At 41.6% G+C, this 24,506-nt stretch overlaps 1 protein-coding gene across 1 annotated transcript in view; it reads right to left on the reverse strand.

Moving 5' to 3' along the window:
• Positions 1–5,064, reverse strand: part of prickle1a (prickle homolog 1a) — a 29,020-nt gene extending 23,956 nt beyond the window's left edge. The window contains exon 1 of the mRNA XM_083917179.1: positions 4,828–5,064. The gene's annotated coding sequence lies outside the window, so the exon portion shown is untranslated. The remainder of the gene's footprint in view (positions 1–4,827) is intronic.
• Positions 5,065–24,506: the final 19,442 nt, after the last annotated feature.

A 24,506-nucleotide genomic window follows, 5' to 3' on the forward strand; every position in this document is an offset into this window, starting at 1 on the left:
TCAGATAAGGGGTCTTGTGTTTCATTATGAATGTAAAGCATGTGCTGTGGTACATATCTGGTGCTATTCAGAGCACTCGCTATTCTTGGATATAAGATCCCGTTAAGGAATTATCTTTGAAATAGCTCTCGTGAAAAACTTCCCCATTGAAAAACAAAGAAAAGCATCAGCAGCAGCAGCAGCAGCAGCAGCAGCAGCCGCAGCAGCAGCAGCAGTTTAAATCTTTTCCCCGAGAGAAGAAGGCAATAAGGTGTTGATGTATTGCTTTGTGTTCCTTTTAATCTTCTTATGATGTATTTTAGGAGATGTTTTAAATGAGTTATTATGATATTCAATCTAGCACTGTGTGATTTGGGAATATGGCCAAACTCTTTCATCCATACATTTGTTTCCAAACCTAATTAATGGTGTTGTCAAATAAGACAGGAGGAAAGTTTTAATGAGGAAATGTTCTGAGAGGAATATTCTGGCAGACATCCAGCAGCTGCCCCCACTGTCTGTAACTGTAAGCTTTCTGAAAATCTCAGGAAATACCTTTGTTGTCAGTCCAAATATCCCTTGCCCTGCAGAGTCCATTTTTAAACCCTATTGACTTTTTATATCATCCACGCTCACTGACTCCGCCCCTGTGACAATTCCAACAGGGAAGCCACAGGAAGGGGAGGGGTGTTTTGCATATTTCCAGCCGTGGGTCCGGAAAGCTTTAACTGAATCCCCTGTTGTGTGCCGGGGAGTTGAGCTTGGCTTTTTTAATGACTATCTCAGGGTAATATGTTTTCTTTTGCTTCTAGCTCTTGATGCTGTGATTGCTTGGATGGATCCCCATGGATGTGGAGGAAAGAGGAGAAAACATGCCCTCCTCCAGACGGCCATGTATTTGTCAGGTTGGGTCAGATAAACTTTCCAGAAACTCTATCTGACATTTGGCATCTCCACATCTGTTATTCCCCTTTATCTAAGACAGACATGTTGATAATGACCAGTTTTGTAGAGCTGCAATGTGGTTATTATGCAGCATTCATCCAGAGCTGAGCATCATGCCTATACATGGTGGTGATAATGAAACATGTGTGTCAAGTATGACTTTCATCATCGCGGTGGTCTGATGGTTAGTCCCGCAATTATGCTGTGTGGTTACCAGAGATCTGCTGGGCCATTAAACTCCAGTATGAGAGCCAATCCCGTTTTCCTCTAACATCATCCTGCAGCTCCTAATAAACAGAGTTGTGCCTGGAAGCGCTAAATCCCTAGCTACCTTTAATCACTTTACAATAATGCTTAGCATGTGGATCCAATGTGTGCCACTGCTGCAGGCGCAGACTCTCATACATGATGCAGTTTAAAAATTACATTAGGGGGAACTTTACGGCACGGCACACACCACAGTGGTTATTCCGATCTCTACAACCGTAGTGTAACAGTGCCCTAAATTTGACCATCCAGGCCACTGTCCATTCAGCCGGGCCCAGTGACCACAGATTCAGGGACCACCGGCGTTTAAACAAGCCATATTTCATCCAGCCTCCTGCCAACCTACCACAAACAGTTTACAGTCAATGTGCTCTGCTCTCTGGAGTTCGTCTATGGCAACCCGACTCCATGCCACATCTCCCTGTCCAGAGCCATGAAAGACTGGCCCTCCTCTGACAGCTCCTCACAACACACGGCCCTGTCCCTCTCTGCATTTAGCCCTTGCTGTGGTGAGCTGGACCACGTCTGGGGATAAAAGGCTGCCAAAGTGTTTGGCTCGCAGGCGATTTACACGGACGCGAGGGTGATTCATTCTAGCTTTGCACAAACAGGCCTCTGTGTACATTTCACTGGTACTGGGCTTTTAAATCAACAGTGGGAAACATATACACACAGGCAATGGGACTTATATTCTACTCACTCAGCTGGGTGTCTGTCTGTAGGTGTTGGAAAGTGTAAGCGTGTATGGCAGTCATACACACATATAGGTGACCACTTTGTCTCTGTCCATCTGCTTCTGCCACACAAACACACACACACACACACACACACACACACACACACACACACACACACACACACACACACACACACACACACACACACACACAGATCACTAGATGCCCCACTGTTTATGTCTGAGACTGGCTTCATGTCTGCGATTTGTCTCCACCTCCACCACTCTTGCTGTGCACTAATGCAATGGCACACAAGTGTCCTAATGTTGTAACTAGCTACTCTAGCTGAGACCTGCATTATGAGGTGCTCATGCAACAAAAAAAAAGTCCTTTGTGCTGCTGAGTCCTAAATCCTCCAGTCTAGTATATGCACTTTGGTACTCAAATATACCTTTAAATTACATTTATTCAGTGAGCACTCATAAACATCCAGTTGGCAGAGGAGGACCAGAACCATTTATTTCTGCTGTGTAAGAAGATGTATCATAAGGTCAGCTACTTCATTCCCCTCTTGCATTCACGCACACACACACACACACACACACGCAACAACATATAGAACAAAATGCTTTTAAATGCCTTTGATTCTATTAATGGTACCGTTGATTCATTTTGGAGCTTCAGAAATAAGACATGAACAAGCACCACACGAAATGTGGAGCTGCTCCTGAAACCCCACTTGTAAATCATTTAGACTATAAATAACTCAGTAGAAGAAGTCTCACCTGCAACAGATCATTGAAAGTAAAAGCTCATCTCACGTCTCCCCTGACACGAGCCTCGCCTGCTAGATCATCTCAACATTAATTGCAGCTGTGGAGCATGAGACCCAGATATGCAGCATGTTTATGCATCCAAAACATTTACAGGAAAATCACTGATTAGATTATTCATATGACTACACAGAACTTGTTTTTCTGCAGTTGATGCCAGGTCTCAGCTGTAGGACATCATTTTGTATTTGTTGGTACATACAGACTTTGTATAAAAGGAAAATGCTTGTGTTGAACAGTTGTCGTTAGCTCACGCAAAAGCTCAAACGTTTATTTTTTTTACTTTTATTTTGATAAAAATGTGAAGTAGTTCAGTTTGTAGAGACAAACATGAGTTCCTCTACCTCTCGGGCAGTGAATGCGTCAACCTTTATTCTAGCCACTAGGTGACACCACCACCATGGTTCTGTGCTATGTCCTCCCTGTATCTCTGTCCACAACAGTCACTCAGACTATTTCTTTTTTTTACCCTCCTACTTTACTGGCCACTGTCCAAAGGAAAGAAAATCAATGATGAGATGGTTAAAAGTGCTGTAATCATGTACGGAAGTCACCACGTTACAAAACACCTTTTGGTGAAATTACAGCAAGAGTTTGACCAGTTGAGTCACACTTTGATGTGTGTGGAGAACCTGCAGTTCCTCCTTCATACTGTCAAAGTGCTCCAAAGAATGCTATTTATTTAATCTATTTTCACTTGTGTTGCCCTGCAATACCTCAAATCACTTCCACAATCTATACAATGTGTCCAAACAAACACCATCTCCTGAGTATGTCCTTACACCTAGCTGTCAGGCTTTTAAGGGGGACTGATCAGCGGCGCTCTGTTTTTGTCAGCCGTGGCCATTGTGATTGAGAGGCCAGTCTGACTCTGCTGCTCTTTTGCACTCGGTCTGAGCCAAGTAGGCCTATCATTCTGTTAGCCCCCAGAGAGGGCATGCACAGGGACTTAATAGCTTACGGTGATGTTTACTGTGCTCCAACGAGAGCAAAACATTATCTTAAGACAGCCTTGGTTAAATATAACAGTTACTGCTCTCCTGTGCCTTGTAGGTTTAGCACTTTCTGTCACAGCTGAGAATGGAAATGTTTGAAACTTGAGGGCGTGTCTTTGACTGCCAAAGGAAACTCTTTATGGCATATTTGGGTCCACAAGGACTTATGAATTCACTTAAGCAGCATGCAGGTTTTTTTTTTTTTATTCAACGAGCTGACTGCACAGCAAAAATGCCCCCACCCTCCCCCTTAAATAAGTCTTTTAGGCTCCTGCACAGTCTTAAAACCAGTTTGTTTTTTATTTAATTGTTTATTTGATAAAAATTGTATCTGGAAGTAACACAGATAAGTGCAGATACACTATAAAGAGGATGAAACCTGACTCAAGAGTTCCTCTAGAAGTTGATCTCTAGTATAAACAAGATCCAGATGTATTCACTTACTTGAATAAAAACATTTCAGGACAAAAACGACTTGCCAGAACTGATATTCTTTTTGCAGCTGGTGCATTTAAAAAAAACAAAAACATTTTTGGTCAAGCCGTTCCCACCTTATCCATCATGGTTGGAACTGAAGAAAGTGAGAGTGGCTTCTCATACTGTATGTGGCCGGCGTGTGTGACCACATTCTCCCTCACTCAACAGCACTCTTGACAGCTACGGAGCCCTGCATTGGCGGACAAGCAGCGGTCACGAAGTGCCGACCAGTTGTCACCAAAGTGACAGGCGACAGCTGAGTCCATACATCTGGAGGCCCGGGGGACTCCACACTTTCACCCGCCCTACGTCTCTGACTGAAGTTTTTTTTTTCAGCGTCAGAAATGAGGTTACTCTCAGGGAAAGTGAAACGTTAAAAGCGCAAAACCGAATTGGAGGAGTTGGAAATGAAAGCCAGTTTAATGACTTTTGGGGGCTGACACAGCATAGGACCTCTTTAGAGTATTAGTTCAACTGATGGAAGTTGTTTAGACTATATTGTGGATAAAAACCACACCATTAAGGTCGAAATCTCCCCATCGTCTTTGCCACTATTTATAGCACTTTCATTGCGCAAAAACTGCCCAGACTCCTGAAATTAAATTAAAAAAAAACAACTGTTCAAAACAACAGCAAATGACTTCCTCCACTCACCCTCAAGGCGTTCAGTTGTAGTAAACAGAGTATCCAGAACCAATATTCCTGAAGTGAGAGAAGCGATTCACGCTGCGTCTCATTGGCATAAGATGAAAAGTCCAGGGAGGGTGCACCACTGTGCTGCAAAGCTGAACCTAGAGCTGTACAAAGCGATAAGCTTAAAACTCCAGATACTGGCTACGTTGGAGAGTAGCACTGAGAGAGAAGCTGGTCCGACTTCACCCCGCTGCTGTCACCACATCTCAGTCATTTCAGCGGCGCACGGTGCGTTATGGCGCTCCTCTCAGCGGTCACAGCGAAATGACATTAGCGTTGCTCCCTGCCTATTGGCTTAAACAAGCAGCCCCCACCAATCCTGGAGAGACGGACCAGCCTGCAGCACGGTGGACAAATGCTCCTGTGAGTTTAACTCCTGCTGTTTCAACGGGGAGTTTAAGAAGTGTTTGCGTAATTTAAGTGCTTGAAAACTACCAGGTGAGTTAATCTTCCTCTGTTGCCTTTACCTAAAGTGTGTGCTCTTACCTTTATATGACCTTTCGCCTTTATCTAGGCTATAACTGAACCAATACAAACTTTATGAACTTAGATCTCTCGTTGTCAGTGTTTAATCAGCATTCAATCAATTCTGTCGCACATTTGTGCCACATAGAAAACTTAAAAAAATGTTTAAATTACCCTATCAGAGCAGACATTTAACAATTCTTTGTTTCAGATATCATACATGTTCATAAATTTGTGTGCAAAGACGCCCTTTTTGCAAGTGCATCACTGCATACAATTTGTCACTGTAGAAATATGATCCCTTTTTTAAAAAACCTATTTGTCCCTCTTGCCACCAATATGAAATTTCCACAATGTGCTTTATGTCCTCCCACATAGACAGTGTAACACGACTCCTATTTACAGTGTGACATGAAAGGTAAGTCTATATGTATACAGTGAAAAGAGGCTAAGATTTGAGTTGAAAGGCCACCACCCATAAATCAGCACATGAGCATAATACAATAGTAAAGATTCAGTTGAGTGCTGCATCCAAAGTCACGCAAAATATATATAGATGTTTTTACATTTAACTTAATTTTATAGCATCATTATAGTCATGATACATGTCAGGATGTCGTCACATGACAACTTGAACACAACTAAGATAAGATTTTTGACTGGTTGACCTTTAAAGAGCTCTCCAACCTCCTGTGACCCAGCTAAGACCTTTCCATGACATCAGGGTTTACACTGCGCCCCCCCAAACAATTCAACCAAATCTGGATCATTTGTCGTATTCGTGTCCTTTGACCTTTATCTCTCTCTTTCTCTCTCTCTTCTCTCTCTCTCTCTCTCTCTCTCTCTCTCTCTCTCTCTCTCTCTCTCTCTCTCTCTCTCTCTCTCTCTCTCTCTCTCTCTCTCTCTCTCTCTCTCTCTCTCTCTCTCTCTCCCTCTCTCTCTCTCTGGAACAGACACTACAACTCGGCTTAGACCCAATGACCGTCACATAGATCTGAGTGTGTGAATGCATCTTAAGTAAGAACAGATTTAGCTAGCTCAAACCTGTCAGTCATTTTCTACATGTCCCTGGCAATGAAAGCATTGCAGTGCCAGATCTTATTTGGACCAGATGGACATAAGCTACTATTTTACTATTTGGTATCACACTTTACTGTGAACCCTCACCGTGTATCTTCTTTATCAGAGCTGCAGATATGAAGATAATTCACAGAATTCAAGTTAATATAAATGAAGTATCACATAAGTGGTACCTCATTTAACCCATCACTTATAGGTAATCTGTCACAGAGAACTACATTAAACTAAGAGTAGTGAAATATTTTAGCATCAGAGCTAAGAGTTTTAGTTGCACTTAGAGATATTTGACCTAAATCTTTTTGACATTTTCCTGCTTTATATTTCACAACTACACTGAATATAAGTCTAAATAAGATAGAATTGACCAAAATTGGAGAAAGCACAAGTTACGACACATCTGAGAGAAGGACAGTTATAAACACAAAGGGTGTGCATATCAGGTTTCTGTAACTCAACACTGAAACAGAAAGATATTTTAGACTGCTGATTTGTTCGAGGAGCCATTTTGCCTTATACCAGAATGTTTGACTGGCTAGATCTGGACATTAAAACCCCTCTCGATTACTTATCTTTTCAGAGCTTATCTCCAGCTTATCTAATGAGATATTTACGGCGGTGTTGGAGAGAAACTCTGAACAGCATCACTTGCATGACTTTGGACCGTAAAGATGCTCGGCATACTTTCCAGCGTATCTCTTGCTAATGTGGCATGTGACTTTCCTTTCAACGTTTTGATAACATAGAACCTGATTCTGAATACTGTGTATCAAATGTAATCTGGGTGAACTGCTGGGAATTAGGGCCTTAATTGATCCACAGACCAATATTTTCTTGTCACAGCTGTTTTGTATTTGTAAGAGCAGAAATGAATGTGTTGGTTGAATTGGTGATCCTACTGACAAGATTAGGAGCTTAAGGCACTCCAACTCCTGAAACAGGAGCTCACCAGCAAATCTGCTTTAATTACAGAAGATGCCATTTTCTTCTTTATAACTACTATTTAGTGTTTGCATGTAGACCCATGTAAGGATGACCTCACATTTTCTCTTAGCACTCTTCTGTCTCTTTCTCGCAGAACGTTTGTCCTTCAGTGGAAGCTTTCTTCTATTAATTACCAAAAGAAAAATCCCTAATGTGAACTAATGTGTTTTTCAGCTGGGCAGAAACAATAATAGAGCATTTCTCAAAGTCAGTCCACTGACCCAGTTTTACAAGCTTGTGGGAATTCTGAATTCTTTAGTGAAACCCATCTGCATCTATGTTTTATACTCAGGAAGTGTTAATGCATCCAGTTGAGTGGTAAACAGTGGCATGCATTCAAGAACATACATGTTACCACTAGAGTTGTTTGATATTTGGCCTGAAATAACAGTAATTAGACTCTAAGAGATACAAGTCCCTATTTAACACCTCAAGCCACCAACAGAAATGCAGTTATAATGTTGGTTGCCAGGTTGAGTGAGTGTGGTCTTAATCAAGTGGCTTGCTCTGCTCCTTCCATGTTTCCTCAATACCTATAAGAGTATTAGCATATTGGGATATATGTGTTTAAGAGATACAGATGGAAACTGTATCTGCCCCAAAAACATATTCCATGCGCATATTTCCCCATAATTCCATTTGAGATATGTATTAATAGCTTGTTGCTGTTACATTACTCCCACAAAAAGAGAAAAAATAAATTTACATTGAGGCTCATTCAGGCAATTTGGGAGGGCATTCCTTTTTCTAAAGGGATCTTGTTTCTTTGAGTTTACACAGGAAATCTCTAGTCCAAACAAAGGCAGGAAAACAAACAAACAAGTGACTGGGGCAGAGGCTGATGGCTGAAGGCAAAGGCGGGACCAGTCAATAGAGCAGCTGGACCTCTTGATCAGTCACCTGGCTGCTGTCCATTCTCAAATACTGGTGACCAATTAGGGATCACTGGTCACTCCGGAGTCCCAAAAGGCCCAGCTTTACTCTCTCTGTTGACTCGACTTGTTGTTGGACAGCTTGTCACAGATTGACAAATGGGTTCACATCACTATAAACAAACAAGTTAATGCATGAGCTTGAGATACGGAAAGTCAGTCAGACCCTGATTGGTTTCCACTCTTTTTGTAGGATCCCATAAATAAAGGCTATGATACACTTATGTTTCTACATGAGCTGCTACAAAAACTAGAGATCATCTATTGATGAGATCACACCAGCCACAATGCCAAGTTAGGTCAGGGCGTCGGCTTTCATTTTGATCTGACCTACGCACCTGGAATGTTTCATGACTGTATAGTGCACGTTTGTGACATTATTGCGGTGACAAAATCTGACTGCAGAAAGACAGACAGTCAGACAGACAGACAGACAGACAGACAGAGACATATAAAAACCTAGCAAAGTACTTAAAACCATTGCTGTGGTAGTTCCCGCTACAGAAGGTGGCCAGGTGGCATTTTTCGATGATTACACACACACACACACACACACACACACACACACACACACACACACACACACACACACACACACACACACACACACACACACACACACACACACACACACACACACACACACACACACACACACACACACACACACACACACACACACACACACACACACACACACGCAGACTGACAAGGTAAAAAACAATACCAGCATCACTGTTACTGCTGGTAACAATTCAGCTTGCTGATCAAGCATTCTGTGAATACCAGAGTACCAGGGTACTAGACCATTATAATTGATATGCTACACTTTAGCCTTTGTCCTCTCCAATTGGCTCATGCTCAAGCAGACCCTAAAATAACTACAATCTACCACAGAAACAAGAGAAGGCTTGTTTGCTGACAGCATGCTAATTATGGAATTGTTACAGGGTAGAAGTAGCAACCAACTGCTTGTAGTAGTGTCATGATATGTGCTGGCCTCAGTCCCCGTATCTCCATTGGGGTTTGCGTGGAGTGGAATGGATGAATGGAGTGGCTGTTCAGGTGGAGCAAATCAGTGCACGAGAAGATAAATGGCAGGATAAAAGAAAGCAAATGACTAAAGTAAAGAGGGTGTAAGATAAAAAACAAACTGGTTATATGAGGTAAGATTATTTTTTAGCCATTGATCCTTTATTTTAGAAACCGTGTTACCTGTTATTGTTTGTTTGTGTAATTTGTTTATTTAACATCGGGTTGTATTATGTGCTACAAATCCAGACTACCTTCAGGTAGGGTTATTTCTGTCAGACCCGGGCAGGAAAGAGGACTCAGATGCGGAGGTTTGTGGATCAACACTGAATTTATTTACTTGACGACAGGGACGTGGCACAGGGAAGAAGCCCCAAACAAAAAATCATTCCGCACAGGAGGAACAAAACCAAAGTCATCAGTAATAAGCTAAAGTACTAAATAAAAGTGCTCTGCACAGGAGGAAAAAACAAAAGGCAAAGTTAACAAATGACAAACCTCACCGCAGCCTGACAATTTCCTCTTATGAAGGTGCAGAACATATATGCCAGTTCAATTCAATTCAATTCAATTTTATTTACAGTGCCAAATCATAACAAAGTTATCTCAGGACACTTTACAGAGTAGGTATAGACCACACTCTATGACTTATTTAGTTACGTAGACCCAACAATTCCCCGTTGAGTACACAGTGGCAAAGAAAACCTTCCCTTTAACAGGCAGGAACGTCGGACAGACCCAGCTCTGTGGAGGACGGACATCTGTCTTGACGGGTTGGGGAGGAAGAAAAGGAGAGAGAAAGAGAGAAAAGAAGGACAGATGGAAAGAGAGACATTTCCAGAGATGCAAGCAACCACAAAAGTAACGGTGACTATAATATTATCTATAGTAATGTGAGCATGACTTATATGTTATGGCAGTTAATACAACAGAATAGTAAGAAACAAGCATAGCCGAGGTGACAGAATATGACAATGATAACAATTATGGCGGTAAATATGATCACTGATGAGTAGCAGTAATAACAACTGCGATACCGGGAGACATACCACTGATGGTGTTTTTATGGCTACAAATTTCATAATATATAAAACTAATGATAGTATATATGAGAAATAGTAATAAGACCTGCGACCTCCGGGGAAGAAGTTGAATTAGTAACATGCATTAATGAGACATGAATGATACAAACAGAGAGAATATAAACACAGAGTATCAGGAATAGTATCATCCCACGGCAGACTTGGCCTATAGCAGCATCATTAAGCATAGCAAAGTCATCTTAGGCCCGTACATCTAAGCTCAGTTGTAGTCTTTGTGGTGTGTTCAAGTGCAATTTTTTGGCCCAGAAAAAGGCGACGCAACAGTCAGCCTTCGTTGCCACTAGTCCTTTGATGTTAGCATACGCCCTAAGCAGCATCGATAAATCCCCCCATGGGAGACACCGGTGGTGGCTAATGATACTGATGATGAGGCTAATGAAGCTGATGGAGCTAATGGAGCCGATGAATCTGCAAAGACTGCCAGTGATGGGGCACTTAAATGATGACAGACAGCACCAGAGAGGCATGCATATCACCAGCATTAACGTAATAAAGGCAGAGAGGGAATCATATTAAGCAGCAGCAGGATGATAGGCTAAGATTGAAAACTCAAACTCTGAGAGAGAGGTCAAATCTTTCTTGACTCCTGTGTGGGTAAAGCTCTCTCCAGAAATCACAGTATATTGTATTTCTTAATTGTATTGCTTCAAAGTCATCATATGCATTGTGTGTCTAATCGGTTGTCAGTGAATTTTCACAACACCAACAATGTACTGTAGGTGTGTCGCTGTGCCATTGGCAAGATGATGTGACCAGCTGAACAGCTGTTAGCTTGATTGATGGCCCCAGACAATGACACCAAAGAAATAATGAGTGGGCATGTGTCACGGTGAATGAGTGGATGCATGGAAAAAATAAAAACTAACAGATCTAAGCTTGCACAAGTCTTTCTGACTGAATGTATGCCTTTCAGTTATGCTCTGCCTATTGAGGTTACTCAACAACACACATAAAATATGAGTTTACATTAGGTTGTTGAGGCTCCATTCAGCAGTTATTCAAAATGAATGTATTTTTCTGCTATTGTATCCGCCATCTGCGATCATACTTCTATTTTCAAATGAGCTGCATCCTTGAACATTTTTGAAATGGAGGTCCCGCTCTTTGATTTAGGTATGCAATAATCATACTCCCTGAAGCTTATATTGTTTAGATTAATATTTTAAGGTGACAATATAACTAATAGAGTAATATTTTCACCTTCAAACAGGGTTTTTTCTAGCTAAATTCTGATGAAATAACTTATTAAATTATGTACCAAAAAGGAGGCAAATTTGCAGATGTTTAACAGTCATACAACCATCGAAACTCTTTGAAAAGTTGGGCAGAGGTGGGGCTTCTGCATCTGCATAACATGACTTTGATCTTTGGCCAATTTGTGGGGATTTAAATTGGGTAATTTCAGCATGGAATGTGCAGCACATGCAGGTGGAGCGTCTGAGTGATTGCGCTAGTCGATTTATACAATGCTCTCCCAGTCCGAGGCCCACTGACTGAGGAACGTTTGTGGGCCTCCAGGCAGGAAAGCCAGGGAGCTGGGAGGAAAGACAAACACTGAGAGGGTTTGACCGTGCAATGCCACCAAACAGATTTGAGTTCAATGCATTATCTTCCCTTTTCTAACAGTTCAGTCTGCATCTTTGTTCGTGTGGACCAGCTATCCTGTTTAATTTTTCACGCCCCACTAAATGTTATGCCTCAAACACAAATTGTCAGAGGATCAGACTCTGATGTTAGCTGCTTTCCGTAGATTTTTTTTCCCCCATCTTTGTATCCTCCGTTAGCCTTTCATTCTTATCCCAGAATGCTTCTGCTATTAATTCCCCAGCTGTGGAGTGAAGATCCTTTAGGCATGCTGCATTACCCAGGCCGGTCTTCTGTCGCCTGTGAGATAGCGCAGAGCACACAACCTGCACAACTATTAAGATTCCTTATGTTACCCAGATAAGGGACATAGAAGGACCTCTGCTTTCCCTCTGCCTCAACTTCTTTTTGTCTATATAATATCTTGTTTCCTTCCTTCCTCTCCCTCCTGTCTACACTGAGGACTCCTAATGCTCCTGTATTATCTCCATCTCTCTCCCTGTCTGAGATTTCAGAGCTCGTCGAATCATAACAAGCACACTGGCTCATGCGTTTAGTTTCTGTATCACTAGCTGTGTTGCCATTTAAAATTCTGAGCGTAAACAGCCACTCAGTCACGAGTTAAATGTCAGTTATTCCGTAAAGATGTTTCCATATCCCATTACGCACATCAACTCTTTTTCGAACAAAGGCAAAAACCAGCTGAAGTGAGTATAAAAACTTTTTTTGCGCAGATTGTTTTGATTGTTCACAAAAATGTGAATGAAAACACGACTACTCTTTGACACTTTCCTTTTCTGGCACCCAACTGCAACCAACACCTCCTGAGGGATTTCGCCGCCGGCAGTTATCCCCTTGTAAAAAGATCTCGGGAAGACTGACATTATACTCCAAATTTTCATGCATAGATATAACCAGAGTGTGTGATTGCATGATTGCAACTCCAGGGAAGAAACTGATGAAGAAATTCACACCTTTATGCACTCAACACAAGCTTGAGAACTGCTGTGGTTGAGAGATACCGCCTGGAAGCTATTTGTATAATTTCTTGCCCTGCTGTATATAATCCCTTTTCAACATTATCCTCTCTTTACTTGGCAATGGGAACCATTTGCATAAGGGCTGACCCAGTGGATAGTGTCTGTTTCCCTCATAACAGGGGCTGTACATCTTTAACTGAAATCCGGTGCAGCTTTCAGCAGCACTAGCCTGTAATTCAAAGTGTGCCTGTAGGATTCAGCTCTGGGTCATATTGCTTCAGTAAAATACCATCAAGAGCTTTGTTCCACCACCAAAAAATACATCAACAAAATGAGGTCAGCCGCAATTCTGGCCATCACTTTACGTACCACACATTACTTGTTAGTAGCCGAAAAAGGCCAGATAACCAGATTTACAGTCCCCGTTCTGGTATCAGCACTGGCAGACATAGGTTTCTGAATTTTACTTCAACTTGTGACACCGGGATCGTGGAATTTGCTCTGATGAAAGGTGTCTTTCCATGCAAGGCTTTTTCATGTTCTTGTAGATCAGTATCCTGAGGATTGTCAACCTGGGGCTGCGCCAGTACAACTCTGTCTGCACCTCTGCAAGACTGACAGGCTGATCGGGACTGTTTTTTGGGGGGTGGGGATGGTCTTGGAAAGGTAGAGGGTAGCAGCCTCTCAGAGGACTCTGCCTCATTCCCTAAATTCCATGCTAGGCAACCTGCTTTGGAGGGACATGTTTCAATTGAAAATGCTTGTTTGTTGTTGACAAGCAGCAGAGTTTTTCTGCAGCTCTGGAAAACTCAGAGAACCTTGCTCTGCATCCCTTTCCAAAATCGATTACCTCTCCTTTCTCCCTCCCTCTCTCCTTCCTTCCAACGCTCTGTCCCATGGAAATGCACCATTGACAGATCTTTATCAGCAGCCCCATCCCTGCTCAGGCTCGCCGCTTGCCTTTGTTTTATTTCACCGACCAAGCGCTGAGCCAGGATAAGGGATTTGTGTGTGCTTCCCTCTGCCCTAATGTGAAACTGGTGTATTTGTGGTTGTGACAATCCTTTTCCATTCTACGAATGTTGCTCTGGATGATGATAACATGGGTGCGTGCCTGGGGGACAACGCAGTGTGGTCAGGGTCAGCCACAGATGGTTGTGCCTGTGGAGGATATAAACAGCGGAAATGTCAAAACAACCTTCGGACAAGTAAGGAGGGAGGGAGGGAAATACTGAGAAAGTGAGACAGAATGAGGGTCGCAAGTATGCCAATGAGCAAGAGTTAAATACAAATGGAAACAGACATTACAAAGACTCTAAATATAGACAACATGTAGAAGAAATGTAGAACTGGCCACTTGTCCCTGCTGGTGTGATTATATGGTGATGGTTGATGGAAAGTATGTTGAGCAGTATATAAAACATAAGGCCTTGGGTAGGAGGTGTTGCCTTTCATGCCCCTAGGCTGGGGTCAAACAAGCTGCATGAGTCTCCAGAGAGGACCAATTCCACCCAGCCACTCAGGCCTCGTCAGACTCAAAACTACACTACATTACCCAGAATGCACGGACAACCAGGCTTCTTGAGTTTGGAGAGGACAGTGAGAACAAAAAGTGTTAATACATCTCCAGCTCTGTCTATTGGCTGTTTGTTAAAGGCCCTATATTATGTTAATTTTTAAGGTTCATTCTTGTATTTTTTGTTTCTACTAGGACATTTTTACATGCTACATTAAAAAACACATTATTTTTCTCACACGTGCCGCATTCACCCTCTAGTTTTGCACCTGTCACTTTAAGCTGCCCTCCCGAAAAAGAAAAGCCCAGTCTGCTCTGATTGGTCAGCATTTACAAATCTTCTGCATCTGTGCTCTCAGCATTTCTGCACCGTCATTGCAGCTGGGGAACAACTAATTGCATTATCTACCTACATATCTTTTTTTTTTTTTCAAAATGGGACCTTTAACATCTTTCACTCATTGTCACATAGTTTTGTGTAAATATGTAGACTTTATCTGAACATTATCTGAACACCAAAATAAGCCCAAACAAGTCACCTTTAGGACTGCTGTGTACTTTACAACCTAAAATTATTGTTTAAGAGGCTCATGACTGCACTTTTTTTTTGTTTAAAAACAAAAAACAACAACATTGTTGCAGGGTTTTGTAGGCATTTAAACAAACAACTGATGCTGTTGTATTGTCTCCTCTGTTTGACATGTCAGAGCCATAAAATATCTATAAAAAAAAGTTGCCTAGTTGTCAGTTGTCAAAGTGCCTTTCTCATATTTTAAGATCATGAACGCAGTGTCCTTCATGTGCTTTTGCCAAACAAATGTTGATGTCCAGATGCATGATGTGAAGGAAGAAGCCCAGAATAGAGACGGGTGACACATCCTACTGCACCATCTTTCAGTCTCCGTCTCTTTAGCTCTTTTTCTGTTTCTAATGCATTCACACACACACACACACACACACACACACACACACACACACACACACACACACACACACACACACACACACACACACACACACACACACACACACACACACACACACACACACACACACACACACACACACACACACACACACACACACACACACACACACACACACACACACACTCACACACACACACATACACACACACACACACTCAAGGTGGCATCAACTGCATGACTGGAAATATCTCCTCGCAGGACAGTTTGTCCGTCAATCAACACTTTCCTAATTAGACACACAATCTGTGAATGTCGTCTGGTCTCATTTGAGCGCCTTTGCTTTCAAAACAATCTGCGTCTCTCACTTAGTTCAAATTTAATGAGGTGGGAACAATGAAAGAAAGCTGGACCATGTGCATGGCTTCTGTGCTACTCTTAAAGACCCAGCTATTACTATTGCCACAGAACATCATTACCATTTCCGCTGTGTGATTTCTATTGTACACAGTGCTCATTAAAAGTGTCACCAGAGAGATTTCACTTCTTTAGCCTGAAATAAGCCAACCTGTGGCCTTTGAAGGACGGATCCGTCTCATTAGTTAAAAAGAGGATTTCCCCCTGAGATCAGCTTCTTAAAACATACACTTGACCTTTCGAAATTTGGAAAACAATTCAACACCTGTGCCAGGCAGGGAATTACTTTAATCTGATATCCAAGCCAACAAGCAGTACCTTTGATCCCACATGTGTGTGTGTTTATGTGGCCAGGCCCCTGTAAGCATACTCCAATTTTAAAGATGCAAATGGAACATCTTGTTGTATTGCATGTATACACAAGCATGCACGCACGTATGCACGCACACACACACACACACACACACACACACACACACACACACAGACAGTTAGGGGTCATGCTGGTCCATTAACAAACAGTCTTCTGTGACATTCAGAGACAAACACTATTATAATATTTATGACTCATTTTTAAAAGCTGCCATGTGTGGGAAAATTAGATTAATGTTTTCTGGTGAAATGGGAAGGGGAGGAAACAGTGATGGATTGGGACTAACTTGTGAAATGCATCAATCAAAAGCTTGTTTTAGTTCGCACTGAAGCCTGGAACAATGGAGGTTACGCTTTTAATGTTGTTTATTCACTTTAAACTCATTCATTTCAAAGAGAGAATTTTTGGATTCAGAAAGTTGATCGAGACCGCCATGAAGGTAACCTTATTACTTAAGTATGGGTCCAACATGCGTTAAGCTTATAATTAAGGTGTGTCAGCATTTACATGATACGTTGAATTACAAAACTTTTTGCATGCTCCTTTCTTTAGGCAACCCTGCAAATTAGATTTGCATATTAATGAAGGTTAATCAAATAAGGCATGAAGCATCGACTCACAGAAGTGTAATGAAAACGAATAAAGTTTCAGAACAGGACTGAACACATTAGTTGGGGTATGAAAACACAACGGTCCCTAACACTCAGTGATTCAGACCATAACATGTGCATGCAATATGCCAAGAAAACTGAAGAGGGGGTTTGTTGGTAACTGAGCACAAAGCTGCTGGTTTTAAGAACCTCAATGTGATGCAAAACTGACAGTTTAGATTCTGTATGTGTTTCTATCAATTTAAAATAATCTAATGAATTTCTATAGAGCTTGTTACCAGTTAAATTTTGAACTACATGGCCAAGAAAAGACGCAAGATCCTCAGTGCGAAGAAACTCAGTAGCTCAGTAGCTCAAAAGTGCATAGCTCAACCTGTTTAAGAACCTAATTGTATGCAGTCTATATTGGGCCTCATCTGCATAGCAGGGTGTAGAAAGGTAAGTCCTACTGTAGTTTTCCTGTATGATCTTTATGGATATGTAACATAAAAACCTGCATTCCTACTTATATATTCATAAATTACAACTGACACCCTGATGTCATAAAAGACTGCGGTTCCACTGTTTGGGTAACAAAAGTGGTGTCGGCTACAAGGCCTGTCCTCCAACAATTAACCAATATCAAACATGCTTATACCTTTTTTGCCCTACATTGCCACATTACACCCCCCATTTTTGTAGAATCAACCATCAGAAATCACTAATCTGGAAATTTTTAAGATTGTCATACAATAGAGGCCACTTGAAGATAAGTTATGGCTTAGTCTGAGGAGCTGTCAGGGGAACAAAAGGTATTGCCACTCACATGGTATAGCATAACGTCTGTGCATACACCCCTGTCAACTGCTCTCTTTCTCTTGTTCAAGTGCTCATCCATCAGTTTAACCCAACACTCCTTCACTGTCTCCTGCATAATCAGCGTAGTGTGGAGTGATCCGAGCACCCAGGCGACCAACAGCCGTGAGCAACGGAGAGTGTCATCGCCCTCCTTTTTCCTACTTGAAGCACAGTGCATTTGATACACTCTGCCGTGGATCGTGTACGCAGTCACACAGACACACAGCACAGGCACACACAGAACTACACACTTTCAGGTCAGTGAGGTGACGGTTGGAGTGTCTGAGCTGTGTCCATCACTGTGGATATAGTCTGTCACCATCATAATGGGATGGGATTTAAAAATGTGCCTGCAAGAGAGAAAAATAAGCTTGGATGGAAGGAGCTTGTTTGAGTGTTACCATTTCTGCAGGCAATTTTTGATGAAGACAAATCATTCTCTTTCAGCTGGCACTGGAAAAACAATTGAGTTGGACAATGGGGCCGATCAGGCCAGCATGAAGATATAAATACAGGGTATACTCAGAGCATAATTCATTGTCAGGGCATACATATTGTTCTGGGTTATATTAGGCAACGGTTTTGTTCCAGAGAGTGAGCGCGAGCCAAGAAAGGATAACACTGCAAAAAATATCCATCTTTGAAAAGGCATATTCTTTTAAAAACCCATTTGATCACCCATTGTTTTCCACTTGTTTAAAAGGAAACACTATTTTTAGACTAAGTCCTAAATAAACTTACTTATTTGGTTCTTTTTGAAGCCCTACAAAGTAAAGAAAAGCAGTTCTTCAACTGAACCTCTTCAAACTGTGGGACAGGACGTTTTAAAGCAGCACTAATAAATAATTTTACAATATCAATCTGTCAAATGCTTGTGTGCAATGTGAAGTAAGGTGCTTAGAGTGACAAATCAGCGTATACAGAATCATCACTCTGCAGTTCATTTAGTTTTACGGAACATTTTCTTTGGCACATTGTTTTGGTTTTACTGCCCACAGCTTCACTGTTTTTGGTTCACTTCCACTGCTCTTCTTGTTTCCAGCGGCATTAGGCAAAAAGCTGTGATAAATTCACTTTAAACTACCTGCCCAGCAACAAATGACAAAGTTGTCAGGCAGCTGGTAAACAAAGTGAAGCATCTATCTGCTAAAGAGACTATTTTTACTCACAGTGTAGACCAAAACAGAGCTAGAAAGAAAGTCAGTTGTCAGATCACCAGAAATACAACTTGAATTCTATTGTTGCTCCATGTCTGCTGAATGTAAATAGGTAACTGTTTGATTATATATTAGCCATAAGGCCAACTTAGCCAACACTGCTGACCCTAACCCCTTTGCAGTGAAACTCAGTCAGTGCGTTTAAATGCACAGCAATAACCCGAAGATATATTTTCCCCAGTTAAGGGAATAATTGGATTATTAAAGTACCCCATGTTTACATGATCGGGGTTGAATGGTAAAATAAATGGGAGTAACTCGACCTCCGGAACAGTAGGTAGTGCTCTGCCAACATACAGCTGGACTGAATACGGCTTCTTCTTCTGGTTGACCTTTGTCAAAATCACAACAACTTGGAAAGCAGGGGGAAGTGGGACGACTTTTTGACAGAATTACGACTAAAATGGGTGTTCTTGGTAGGGATGTTACTTGTCATGGAGAAGTCCTCCATCGTTTTGAAGGTAACAGTCGTGTTGTTTGGGCACCATTGCTTCCTGATGTATTCTATTACCTGGTCAGAAACCATTGCCGCGGAGTGGGGAGGGGAGTTATGACCAAAAATGCGCGGACGCATATTGGGTTATTGACCCGGTCATAATTAGGGAACACTGTTTACATACACAAATAGTCATGGTACTGAAGGAGTTATCTAGGTATGCAAACTCTGAGTATTTGCCTTAGTACAAATATAATTGTGTTTTTAAAATGCATGTAAACGCACTGACTGATGTCTTAAAGTTGCTAACCTGTACATGAAAGAAAACACTTAAAGTTCAAGCCAATGTGAACAACGCTTCAGGACTTCCCTCCGGGCAGTTAAACCCCGATGAACATTACAATAAGGCATCAGAAGAAAATTAGACTTGTTCCAGTCTGTTATTATGGTGATACCACAGAACAATGCCAGACAGATGTCACTGTGAATAAGACCAACCATGATGAGAGGATTGAAGCGGTGTCATGAATGACATAGTTTAAGAGACATGAGTCACTCTGCAGACTGTTTTCCTCACTGTTCTCTCATACTCAGCTATCTCACTGGCTCCTTTGCCCAAACAGGAGATGTCAGCAACATAGTTCTGGGCTGACAGGGTAGAGGATTGTGTATGTGTGGGTGTGTGAGAACAAAAGACAAAGAAAGAAAAGAAGTGATTGTGTCTGAACTGAATGTTTTTACTGTCGTTTGTCAAATCTTTCTAATGACTAGACCTTAGACTGTTTAATAAACAAATGAGAACAGCAATATGAAGGGAAATAATAACACAAAAGTGATGATGCTTACTTAAGCAAACACCCACTCACTCTATGAATTAATAAAGGTGTACATTTTATTACTTTATGATTAATCTTAAATTACCTCTTCTGCGCCAATCCCTCCAAGATACAGTATATCTGGCTGCCTATAATAGAATACATATCAAGTGTACAGTCATAAAGCTAAATTGGAAACACAAGAAGGTCTGGCAGATTTATGTTGGATTCTTGCTTGGAGGATTTACACCCTTTTGCCCGTGCACAAACCACAGCTGAAACAACCCAAACTGGTCCAAATCCTCAAGCAGTCAGTGCCACTTTTAGTGGTATGAATTATATGGAACATTCTCTTTTATGTGCTACGACAGTATGCAGAAGAAGAAAAACGTGCTAAAATGGTGTCATCCTTGCAAGATATGATTATAAACCTGGAGTAGTATATCGAATTATTCTTCGATCAAGAAACAAGGGTTTGTATGTTTTGTTTCATGTAGGGAGGGATCTGGCCACTAGATCAGTCATGCTTGATCTTTGTCAGACCTTGCAGCCTGTCCACCAGCTGTGTCCAACAACCCACACCCTCTGCTTGTGTCTGGGAGCTTTGACTGGAGCCGTTGATAGTGGGAGGGAGGCGAGGGTGTGGGTCATCTGCGGGTGTAAGAAAAAATCTCTCTCTCTCTCTCTCTCTCTCTCTCTCTCTCTCTCTCTCTCTCTCTCTCTCTCTCTCTCTCTCTCTCTCTCTCTCTCTCTCTCTCTCTCTCTCTCTCTCTCTCTCTCTCTCTCTCTCTCTCTCTCTCCTTCTCTGCTACAGTAACTTCTGGTGGAGGCCCTGGGCCCATCCATCCTGACAGCTCAGCTGCTTATACAGGCAGGGGAAGGTATAAAGGTTTTGTGTAGGATTGCTGCTTTAAAGTCATAATCCTTGACATTTCTTTCATTGATAGAAATGTCTGTATTGTCTTTGTGAGTTCATAATGATACAGTAGTGATTCCCATATACAGCCAATAAAACTCTTACATATTTGCTGTTGTAAACATCTCATAGCCCTCTGGTACGGTGTGCAGGGATTGAGCATTTTACACTTCCAGCAGCAGTAAAACTGGGTTTTTAAATCACAGCTAGCTCGAGAGATAAAGGCATTTGTAGGTTGAACAAATTCATAAAACTCTTGGTTTGGCCACTCTTTGGCTGTCTTTACAAAGTTAAATAAGCTGCATGTTAAGGAATCAAAGGCGAACAATAATAAAAACCATCTTCGGTGGGCAAGCTGGCTCAGCAGAAGTTTTGTTCAACATCACAAAGATCCTCCCTCAAAAAGGAGCCAAGGGAGAGACTGTAAGAAAAACCTGGATGAAATAAAAGAGATGTTGCAGTGCAGATGGTGTCTTAATCGATGTGAGCTCAGTGAGCTGTGATAAGGGACCATGTCTACTTTGAGCATGGAGAACAGGCAATCCCTGCACTGGGGGGCTGTGCATCATCTGCTCCAAGACATTAATAGATGACTATGAGAACTACGTTGACAAATTGAACGCCACCGATGAGTAATGGCAAGAGACCATTTATTTGACAATCTAGTAAAAGAGAGATTGTCACAGAAAAAATACAGACTTAATTGTTCCCAAATGCACTGGTGCATGTTCGCAATAGAGAAGGGGTGTACCAAAATGCAATATTCCGTCTGCTGCCTTAGTTATTTGGAGGGGGGGGGGGGGGGGGGGGGGCAGTTTTTGGAGCAGTTGGAGATCAGAGTGGTTAAGTACTGCGTATATTGCTTAACGTGGCTATAAATGATACCTTAATGTTAACAAGGCATGAGATGAAGCAATTGCAAAGTATGCAACAATGTGAAAGGGGTAGCTCATTGTGATGAACCTACAGATTATTATTGTTGGAATCTGCAGCTCAACTCGGCTTTTCATCAAGGTTTTGGCTAGTTGTTTCGCTTTCCGGTCCATACATTTACTGATTCCCTCTCAATGCTCTCATTTTGTTTTCAGCCACAGCAGTACGATTTAGTTTTTTTGTTTATTTTAGGGAAAAAGCTCAGCACCAAACAGCTAAAGTGGTATCAATCTTTTCATCTAACTGTCAACAAGAAAGCGAATGAAGCAAACTATTCCTTTAATAATTTCACTACTACATACCAGCATTGCCTTTTCCCAAACAGCTGGATATGCAAATGCCTTCAGACTATGTGTATAGTGGCTATGGATTTTTTTTTACAGAATCATAGTCCAGACTCCCTCCTGTCATGCAATCACTGAACTTACATGGTGGCTTTGCCCTGCAATAGTGTTTGACAGTAATCTTTCAACGTCTTTGTAAACTATGTAAACACAGAAACTGTGGCTGTGAATGAGCAAAAATGTAGTCTATATCCAATCTATCCTCACACTGGGGTCTGGGGATACTGTATTATAACTGCAAAGAAGCAAAGGACCATGCTCAGGTTTCCTAAATGTGCAAAGAGCATAATAAACCTTTAGTCTGCTGAGAGAACACAACACCTTTCCCCCTGACCGGCGATGTTGCAGCTAAAAACATAGCGAGGGATAGATTCATATGTTTTCACTTTGAGGAATATAGTTTGCTACATGCTTTCTGAAAAGCTCCTGTTTCCATTTTTGTAGGTGTGGTCTTCTATTTAGGTCACAACAGAACTCAGAGGAGAGGTATCCATGTGAGGGAGGGTTTTTAATGAACTGCTCAGTGATTGATATGCAGCGAGTCATCTTACTTTTACACGGAGGCACGATATTGCTTCATTTTGGGAACAAGAGATGTAAAACGGAGCACATTGTACTAAAGAGAAACAGAGGAGAACATGTCTGATCAAGAATCTGATGATATTCATAGTGAGAAATGACAGGAAATCTGTCTCAGAGCCACGATTATCCACATATAGGAAAGAATTGGAACCATACATGCTCAACTCTTCATCAGGTTATCATAAGCTGCATACCAAATAGTTTTTCATCTGTGCAAAAAATGTTTTTGTGGAGGTCGAGGGTGGAGGATCCATGAGTTAAGGCCAGCCAGTGTACTTACAGTCCAGCCAGAGCTCCTACACATACTCCAGGACAGCTAGCTCAAATGAATAAAGAAGATGTTTCATGGCTTCTGGGCCAGCCAGGTCTTGGCCAGTCATGCTAGTGGTCTCATTAAATGAAAAGTTGGATGGGTGTTAAATGCATTTTACATGGAAAGGAAGTGTTTTCATTACTTCATCCTGAAGAAATGAGGGATATTCTAGTTCATGATGTGTCATCCTCAGAGTTTCACCTTGCTGGAATGCTTTCCAAACCACCAAACTATTAGCAGATGCTTAACGTGTTGGAAGAATGTTTTAACCCATCTTTTAGCTTTTTCACAAGACATTTCAAATACCTTCATCCTTAATGTTGGCTTGAATGCTTATCTGACTGTATACAGTCAGTGGAAGATGTATTAAGACATTCTCTTAAGTAAAAATATGAATATCACATGGGGAAAAAAAACTCCATTACAAGTAAAAGTCCTGCGTTCAAAATTGTACCTGATAGAAAAGTACAGAAGTATTAGCAGCAAATGTACTTACACCTGTGGTAGGCGGTTTATTATTGCCGATGGTAGGTAAAAGAAATCCATAATAATATTTTATCATATTGACGAGAGACTTTAGCCAATCACAGGTCATTTCAGAGAGGGAGAAAGATAGTGTGTTCCTATTGGCTCAGGACTGAGAGGAGAGAGGGAGAGCTGCAGGAAAAAGTCTCACTGTGCTGCAATTTCTGGCTTTTGATTTTTGATTTAACCTCCTGCAACTTTAATGTATCAGAAGTTAAAGTATTGATTATGCGAAATGACCATATTCACATTGTTATATTCAAATATTATTGGGTACTTTAATTTATAACATCTTAATCTGGAAAAAAACTATAGCTGTCAAATAAATGTAGTGGAGTAGGCCATCAGAAACGTAGTGGGTTTGAAGCATAAAGTATCGTAAGATGGAAATACTCAAGTAAAGCACAGGGTACTTGAGTGTATGTACTTAGTTCATTCCAGCACTGGATAATGTCTACTTCGATAATTAGCAAATTAGCTTGAAAAACTGTCACATTTTGACCCCCATACCACTTGACCAGGTTTTGAGCAACATTAGCAGTTTTCTCGGGTGTTTGCGCATGAGTAGGCACTTTTCTGTATGTATGCATGTGCTTGTGTTCGTCCGAGCTGGGAGTGTGGATTAGGTCTTGTCTCTGGCTCTCGTCAGCACATGCCGGACACGGTGCTCTGAGGCCCTGCATTCATTCCATGTTGTTTTCATTCCCCCACCTTCACTAGGT

This window comes from Echiichthys vipera (assembly GCF_963691815.1).
Source record: "Echiichthys vipera genome assembly, chromosome: 7".
NCBI lineage: Eukaryota > Metazoa > Chordata > Actinopteri > Perciformes > Trachinidae > Echiichthys > Echiichthys vipera.